This window comes from Ictalurus punctatus, chromosome 15, assembly GCF_001660625.3.
Source record: "Ictalurus punctatus breed USDA103 chromosome 15, Coco_2.0, whole genome shotgun sequence".
NCBI classification, from domain to species: Eukaryota; Metazoa; Chordata; class Actinopteri; order Siluriformes; family Ictaluridae; genus Ictalurus; species Ictalurus punctatus.
The window spans coordinates 23,635,227-23,644,686 of record NC_030430.2 but is presented as its reverse complement, the minus strand read 5'-3'; the positions used below and the strand labels follow the sequence as shown (position 1 = coordinate 23,644,686).

At 40.0% G+C, this 9,460-nt stretch overlaps 1 protein-coding gene across 1 annotated transcript in view; it reads left to right on the top strand.

The window, feature by feature from the left end:
• The first annotated feature begins 6,781 nt into the window (after positions 1-6,781).
• zmp:0000000926 (ataxin-1) overlaps positions 6,782-9,460 on the top strand; it is a 37,815-nt gene continuing 35,136 nt past the window's right edge. Inside the window, exon 1 of the mRNA XM_017486756.3 lies at positions 6,782-7,266. The gene's annotated coding sequence lies outside the window, so the exon portion shown is untranslated. The remainder of the gene's footprint in view (positions 7,267-9,460) is intronic.

The following is a 9,460-nucleotide window of genomic DNA, read 5'->3' as shown; positions in this document are numbered from 1 at the left end:
TATGTGTGTGTGTGTGTGTGTGTGTGTGTGTGTGTGTGTGTGTGTGTGTGTGTGTGTGTGTGTGTGTGTACCTGCTCAAGCTAAAAATACAGCACCTCTGTCAGGGTAATGTATCACTACAGAGGAAATAGCAATGAACACACTAGCCACAAAAATGAGAGGGAGGGAGGGACGAGTGAAAGAGAGAGAGAGAGAGAGAGAGAGAGAGAGAGAGAGAGAGAGAGAGAGATGGAGAGAGAAAAAATGAGACAGACACAGGAAAAGTAAGAAATATTAGAAAGAAGAGAAATAAACAATAGAAACCATGGAAGTGTGTGTGTGTGTGTGTTTGTGTGTGTGTGTGTGTGCATTAAAACTGACCCTGGAGTGTGCTTGAGGTCAGGATCATCAACTTTACGCTGTGTGTGTGTGTGTATGTGTGTGTGATTGTACTAAAGTATTGAAACTGACCCTGGAGTGTGCTTGAGGTCAGGATCAACAAATTCACTCGTGTGTGTGTGTGTGTGTGTGTGCATGTGTGTGTAAAAACTGAGCGAGTGTTTCTGAGTCAGCATTTTTCAACCCGCTTTGGTTCTTTGGTTTCTCTCTTCTGTGACAGGATGTATGCGTGCGGTGCATGTGTGTGTGTGTGTGTGTGTGTGTGTGTATTTGTGTGTGTGTGTGTGTGTGTGTGTGTGTGTGTGTGTGCGAGAGAAAGCTATAGTTGCACTTTACTTCACCGTGGTCAGGTCATTCTAGCATCCGATGCAATACGATATTTTTACTTTCGTTGCAAGTCAGGATATTTCAGTCATGAATCAGAGACTTAAAGACACAGTGCTCACAAAAATACGTTGCATATTAAAATGATTCATTAGCATATGAATGTATTAAATAATCAGATACGTTCATAGGACCAGACTGAAAGTCGAGTTGAGCATGTGCAGTGGGGATTTAATACTGAAATCATGCACATCAGTATTCAGACCTAAGACTTAACCATTATTTGGAAGTTACAGGAGAGTTACACACGTGGGGCGTGGCTTCACTAAAATAGAGGCGTGTCTTAGTTAGGTGCAATTCTGATCATAATCTTAAAATGTATGCAATGCCATTTGAAGCCAAATATAGAAATAGTAACAGACGAGACAACATATTAAACTGACAGGTCACTTTTTTTTTTTTTTTTTTTTTCAGGATAAAACTACGAGTTAAATTAAACTCAAGTGGCGTGCTCGGTCAGCATTTCACTCACATGACTGCTCGGTAGGCATGTCCTTCGAAATTAGCAAAATCACTGCCATTATTGTATAAATTTGCCAAATCTATATGGTGAATTGAAAGCGCGATAAAATTCACATACATCCTGTGCACACATTAGGACTTCATGTCCTGGATTTAGTATCACGTGGCTTCGTTATGTTTTGCACACAGGTCGCCGAACTGTCGGTACGCAGTAATTGGAAATAATAGGAGGTGCTGGATCAGCTGCTATATTTTACGTTGCAGTAAACTCAACCAAATTTTCAGTAATTAATGTGATGATTACAACTAGCACTATTCCCGCAGCGATATACTGCCAATATATATACACGAGAATCTTATTTTATCAATTATTTTATTATTTTATTATTTTATCAATGTTTTGCATGTTTGTGGGTGCACGGTGGATTAGTGGTTAGGATGTTCGCGTCACATTGCCATCGTTGAGGGTTTGATACCCACTGCGGCCCTGTGGTGTGGAGTTTGCATTTTCTCCCCGTGCTGTGGGGGTTTCGGATGGATGGATGGATGGATGGATGGATGTTTGCCTTTTGTCATTCTAATACCTTTTTTTCATTTTGAAATGTTACTAGTTACTTGCTTTTATGTTACATTGTATTGCATGTCAGAGTAAAGAAAAAAAACTATCAGGGACAGAAAGGTGTGTCTTTATCAGAGACAGATGGGTGTGTCTTTATCAGAGACAGATGGAGGGGTCTTTATCAGGGACAGATGGAGGTGTCTTTATAAGGGACAGATGGGTGTGTCTTTATCAGAGACAGATGGAGGTGTCTTTATCAGGGACAGATTTATGTGTCTTTAGGAGGGACAGATGGAGGGGTCTTTGTCAGAGACAGATGGGTGTGTCTTTATCAGGGACAGATGGGTGTGTCTTTATCAGAGACAGATGGAGGTGTCTTTATCAGAGACAGATGGAGGTGTCTTTATCAGAGACAGATGGAGGTGTCTTTATCAGGGACAGATGGGTGTGTCTTTATCAGGGACAGATGGGTGTGTCTTTATCAGGGACAGATGGAGGTGTCTTTATCAGGGACAGATGGGTGTGTCTTTATCAGGGACAGATGGAGGTGTCTTTATCAGAGACAGATGGAGGTGTCTTTATCAGGGACAGATGGAGGTGTCTTTATCAGAGACAGATGGAGGTGTCTTTATCAGGGACAGATGGAGGTGTCTTTATCAGAGACAGATGGAGGTGTCTTTATCAGGGACAGATGGAGGTGTCTTTATCAGGGACAGATGGAGGTGTCTTTATCAGAGACAGATGGAGGTGTCTTTATCAGGGACAGATTTATGTGTCTTTAGGAGGGACAGATGGGTGTGTCATTATCAGAGACAGATGGGTGTGTCTTTATCAGGGACACATGGGTGTATCTTTATCAGAACAGATGGGTGTATCTTTAGGTTTGTACCAGGAAGGGCATTCGGCATAACACCTGTGCCAGATGAATATACGGACAATAGAAGACGATCCGCTGTGGTGTCCCCTAATGGGAGCAACCTAAAGAACAACAATAGCAATCGAGACAGAATGAGCATAGACTTGAAACAGAAGGTTCAAATTGTTTGTCCTGTAAATAAGATGCTAATCATTCATTGGTAAGCAAATCTTTCCTAAGTCAGTCCACTGCTGAATTTTGTTTTCCTCCCGTGTCTTGGTGTCTTAATCGAAGCAGAAATAAAGTCCTTGTAAGAGTGTAATTGATTTCTGCTTGGCACAGAGAGACAAACTGACATGCCGGCAGGAAGAACACCAGAACAGTGTAGTTGCAGTGATTTCCCTAGAGATTTACGCACTCATTTTCTCTCACACTCTGTACAGACGAATTGGCTTGCTAACTCACTAGTGGAGTAAAGTTACTCAGATCCATCAGTTGTCATAAACAAAAGTAGGAGCTGGAGTAATAACACCAGATATCAAAAGTGTTAGCTGCCATTTTTTAAATCGAAACTGCATTATGGTGTCTGCATACGTCGTGCTTATAAATTCTACAGTGGTCTTACCGAACTCGCTAGCTTCCTAGCTAACTTGTTTTACACAGCGACTGTATATATGGGTGGGCATCATAAAGGGTTTAAAATTGAAGCCAACATGTCTCTGAAGCCCTCTAGTGGCTGGCTTCAGCATAATTTTTAACACCAACCATTCGCATGTTAGTGAATGGAGACCGAGCCAAAGCGACATTTGAAGTTACATCAACGCAAATTATTTTGGGGGAAAAGTGTTCTGACGTGTTTACAGGTTCAGCTGCCCAGGATATCTCCCCAAATATTTTTCTGTACGATATACGCATCTTATATGAGTAATTTAATGCTAAATAAATGGGTGTGGTCGACGAGGTGAATGACATTTTTGGAAATGACAGTCGAGTCCCATGAACACGCTTGCACTTTCCAAACTGGACCTGAAGCCCTTGGCAATTCTAAGAGAACCTGATTGGGTAGGTCTTAACAGTTTGTTTGTTTTTTTCAATACAGTAGGTTGCTCATCGTTATGTCTAAGCTAGCTTGTTGTACTGAAATTATAACTAGCAAACCGACATGACTGAAAAAAGTGATGGCACAAACCAAGGCAGCTAACTTTAGCTAAAGTTCATAACAATTTATTGACCTTATGACCTTAGCTAACACTCGAAGTAGCTTGGTAAGGTTAGCCGGTCAGTCCTTTTTAAACATTGAAAGAACTAGCGAAGCATTAAAGAGTACATCTCTATTCAGAAGGGCAACTTAGGACAGGTGTCAGGGCAAGATGAAAATGATCACCAGCAGTGATTTATACTTAAAAACAATTGGTTGTGAAGGCACTGTGCCTTACTGGTTAGCATGTTTGCCTCACACTTCCAGGGTTGGGGGTTCGAATCCCGCCTCCACCTAGTGTGTGTACAGCTTGCATGTTCTCCCAGTACTTCGGGGGTTTCCTCTGAGTACTCTAGTTTCCTCCCCCAGTCCAAAGATATTCATTGTAGGCTGACTGGCACTTCCAAATTGTTCATAGTGTGTAAATGGGTGTATGAATGTGTGTACAATGGGCTGGCCCGCCGTCCAGGGTGTCCCCTGCCTTGTGCCGAGAGTTCCCTGGGATGCAACTCTGCGTAGGATTAGCGGTACAGAAAATGGCTGGATGGACAATAGGTTGTTTTGACTGTAACTGTTACTGACTATTGAATATTTCCCAGTATATTTTCAGTTGGTACATTCCATAAGCCTTACTTTGATTAAAATGATGGATGATCTCAGCTAGCTAGGAAATGGTAGCTCAGTCAGTCATGAGTCAAAGCTCTAAAATCTTTTCCTGTCAATCAATGTATTTGCGAAACTACAATTTCGCATTTTATAAATTAGCCTAATATTAACTAACACCAAATATGGTTCTAAAGGTAACATTCATGTTAGCTAGCTATTCAATATGAATGCAGTGAAACACTGGCTAACTTCGCTAACATTGGCTAACTTAGCTAACATTGGCTAAAGTGTTTGTTGTTGTTTTTCAGATTGCAGCAATGCTTTGTGGGAAGGACCGCCATTCCAAAGCACATGTTCGGGACACACCTCAACAAAGTCAGAGTTGCGTTTCCTTTGTGAATTGGATCTCTGGATGGGATTTTGTTTTGTTTTGTTGTTGTGTGTGTGTGTGTATGTGTGTGCTTGAGCGTGCAAGAGACACAGAAGTGAGAGTGACAGAAGTTGAGAGGAAATGAGACTCAGGACTCAGGCTTCTGCCACACACACACACACACACACAAACACACACACGCACACACACACACAAACACATATTGTGGCATGTGACTGTAAGATGACCATGTGCTAGTCACACTCCTGTTGTTGTGCACATGTTGTTTTTAGTGTTGGACTGGATTTATCTATAGTTTCTATTTAAAATAGGCTATAAAATGTCATTTTTACAATTTATCTGAGAAATCGTGTTAAAATCCTACTGTGGTTTGCGATTAAAGCTCATACGCTGTGTGTGTGCGTGTGTAAAGCTGGTCCAAATACTTATTTGAGTAATAGTAGCTGGAATATAATAATAATGAAACTGACTCGTCTTTAAATATGTGGGTTGTTTTTTTTTTTAAATTTGCTAATAATTAATAATCTTTAATTTTAAAGTCCTCCTGAACAAGATTTGTACTCGATTACAGCTCAAAATTCACATTTGTTAATATTTTTAAAAAAGAGACTTTTTCAGAAGCACTGCATCGAACTCATTTGAGGGCGGGGCGATGCTTTAGTTCAGTTTGCGACATCAGAAATAATCTCTACCACTCTGGATCATCAATCGCATGCGAGATTAGAGGATGACAAGATTTCTGGAAACGTATCCCGCATTCAACTTAACTCAGAAGTGGGAAGTAGGACCTCAAAATTGCGTCATTTGTGACCTTTCATGCAACAAAATGTCGAAAAAAATTAAATTCCTCCATGAAAACCTGTCTTTTATGAACAACAAGCTAGCATTAGTAATATGAGTTCATGATGTATTTATGTTCAAACCAGTGAACTGTAGGTCGGTGTTCTAGATTTAAACAGATCACGTGTCTGTATGTTGATGGATCTAAAGCAAACACTACTATAATCTCATTTTAAAGTGGAGAAGATGTGCTTTATTTACCGTTGGCGATGTGAGCGGCCATCTTGAATCTTGAAATGATGTCACAACTCCGGGGTAAAGGACACTGTCCTTACTTTCCAAATACAAACTGCAAATTAATGTTTGTTTCTTTCTTTCCTTCTTTTTGGTCTGAGGTTCTGAGAAAAAATCATTTCACAAGCGTAGCATGTTGTGAAAGTGAAACTTGCTAAGCAAGCTAGTATCCATGTTTGCTCATTTTAGTTAGGAACAAATTGAGGTTGTTATGATAACATTATACAGTGTTTTAGTGTTAAATCAATAGCTGAGAATATGATTATACAGCTCAAGACTCTTCAGACCAATATTAACTTGCGTCAACGTATGAGCTAGTTCACAAGCAGTTAGTTAGCCTGCTAGCTTTTGGGATGGTACGTAAGCATGCACGTAAACACGAATATATCCTTTTATTTGAATCTTTTGTTGCAGGTTGTGGGTGTAGAGATATTTGTAAGCTGTGTTAGAAAGAAGTTTCTAGGGGTTTTAAGCACACTTATCAAACAGTTTGAAAGATTGAATAAAGTTCACTCTCACTAAGTTATCGTGTTATCCTTCAATATCTAATTGTCAGCATAGTTATTATAAAATAACACCTTATTTAGTAAATACATGTAAACTAATATCTTTTATATTAATAAAGTGGTCTCATTATATATGTAGTTGTACTTTCTGCAGTTTAAACAGGACTCAGCCAATAGGAGCAGTCTATACAGGGTCCATGCTGTGTTTCAGCCAATAAGAGGGTACAGTGGGTGGGACATGAGACAAATGGACCAATAGGCTGCATGCTGAGAGGTTAATGAGAAAAGCTGCTGGGCTTCTTGCCAATCGAAGCTTCTCTTCCACAATGAGACTGAGCTGTGGCTAATTATATACTGTACTGAGAGAGCGAGAGAGAGAGAGAGAGAGAGAGAGAGAGAGAGAGAGAGAGAGAGACCAAGACTGGGGGATAGAAACATAGGAGGGGTCACAGAGGGCGACTAAGCTGAAGTGTGTGTGTGTGTGTGTGTGTGTGTGTGTGTGTGTGTGTGTGTGTGAGAGAGAGAGAGAGAGAGAGAGAGAGAGAGAGAGAGAGAGAGAGAAGAGTGTGTGATCAACACCAGAGGGTGACCAAGCTTTCAAGCTTGAGAGAGACAGAGAGCAGAAGAGAGAATGCTGACAGTGGGTGAGACAGAAACAAGAGCAGTTAGAGGATAGATAGAGGGAGAGGGGGAGAGAGAGAGACAGAGAGAGAGAGAGAGAGAGAGAGAGAGAGAGAGGAGGGAGAGAGTGAGTGTGTGTGACTGAGTTGGATGTTTGCATCAGCTTTAGCGTTGCCGGCTGTTTCAATGATCAGACACACCGGTCCTCACTACAGCACGACACCCACAGAGGTAGGACACGCGCGCGCGCGTGTGTGTGTGTCTGTCTGTCTGTCTGTCTGTCTGTCTGTCTGTCTGTCTGACAAACTATAAGTGTGTGTGTGTGTGTGTGTGTGAGTGTACTGGAATCCTGTGATGACTGGTACATTGAAAGGTGTGTGTATAAAGGTGTGTGTCACACACGAGAAACTCTTAAACGAGTGTGTGTGGGTGTTTTACAGTAGCTATTTGCATGAACATCAGATTCTGTGTGTGTGTGTGTGTGTGTGTGTGTGTGTGTGTGTGTGTGTGTGTGTGTGTGTGTGTAAGAAGTACGTAAGAGTACTGAGAGTGTGTGTATAGAGAAGATCAGAATTTGATGATGGTGCTTGAGGGACCGAATATGGTGATCTTATTCATTTATTATATATGTGCAGACTTTCATATATATATATATATATATATATATATATATATATATATATATATATATATATATATATATATATATATATATATGAATTTAATACATTTAATTCTATTTAAATACCTAATTAAAAATGGTTAAATAATCCTGATATAAAACAATGGATTAACGTAATGTGTGTGTGTGTGTGTGTGTGTGTATGTATATATATATCACAATCACCAGTTTTGTCCAGTAACAGACTTGTTTGCTTAAGGCTTATTTACAGATTAGACGGTTTCCTTTCCTGTTTTCGTTGTTTTGTGTATAATGGAAATGGCTTCAAGTATCGTGCAACGATGTTTGTGTAGCATCCCACACCATGATATAACAAGTCACTGATACGAGATTATGTCTGCACAATGTATTTAAGTAAATAAAACTATTTTTATTTGAAATCGTTTATAATGTGGTGCTGCTGTTTGTCTGGAATTTTGGTTAAAAATATATATATATATATATATATATATATATATATATTGCAATACATACACACCGCCACACAAATCAGTAAGAATGTACTTATAACACAGCTAGCTAGCTAGGTTTTGCAGGTAATGTTTAGCTACCACCGTGATAGCCTTTCAACGTATCGCTGCCTTAAATATGTAATACTAATATCACTAATTAATTAATATTTTATTCATTCATTTATTTCACTAAATAATGGTGGTTCACCACAAAGCTAGCTAGCTATTTAAATATTCATGACTGGTGTAAAACAAGCCAGCTAGCTAAAATAGCGATAATACTCTTTTTAAAAAAAAAATGTAAAAAATGTTTTTATATAAAGCTGCGAAATAGCTAGCATGATGAAATTCTACACTGTTTCAGAACACTACTACTTCTCAAATCTTAAAGTGAAAGTGATGACACTAGAGATATCAGGCTACCAGTAATCTGTGTTGAAAATATCCTTCAATCACCAGCATAAATCAGTCGAAATTACACTGGTGCTTTGGTTGTTTTGTTTCTAGATCAGTTTGCATCTGCCATCTTTGTTGGTGCTGTTAAATCCTGACAGATATAGTAAAGATGCTACTCAGATAGGTATAGTATGCTGTTTGTTTGATTATGGCCTAATATCTCTTGTTGTGTTGTACGGGAATGTTTATTGAGTGAGTTGGTCGCATTGAATCCGAGGATTTCTAATAAACGATGTCAGAAATGATAACGCGACGAAATAAAAGAAGCAGGCGTGTCAGTGCTTAATCGCTGGCGTGTGAGGGTTGAGATATGGATTAATCTTATGTTCTAAGAGAATAAACGTTCCACGTTAAAAGCTCGATAGTGCTTTATAGCCTTTTTATTTTACGCTGCTATGTTTGAAGCTATAACTGAATATTAACATCGCCGTGAAGTGCCTTGAAACGCGCACCGTTATTCGATGTGTTGATGTCGTCTCCAGTGAAACGGGAAGTCAGGGCGGGACATTTCGTGTGGCCCCTCCCACTTTTAAAATATCCAATAACGTTTAGCCTGCCTCACAGCTCGGGCTAAGCCGTACCTGAGACAGAGGGAACGAATTCAAGCCATTTCGTTCTTAAAACTGAATAAAACTCACGTGATCGGACAACCAAAGACACGTTTGCGACCCGTGCTTGCCGATACGATTTCTCTCACTCAACAACAGGAACGTCGGCAAGGTGATTTTTTATAACGTCGGGGGCGGGACACTTCAGATTCTAGAGAGCGTTTGATCGGACAGAAAATCCGAAGAGACGCTGAAGTGCAGGACGATGTCGTCAAAACCGTCGATCC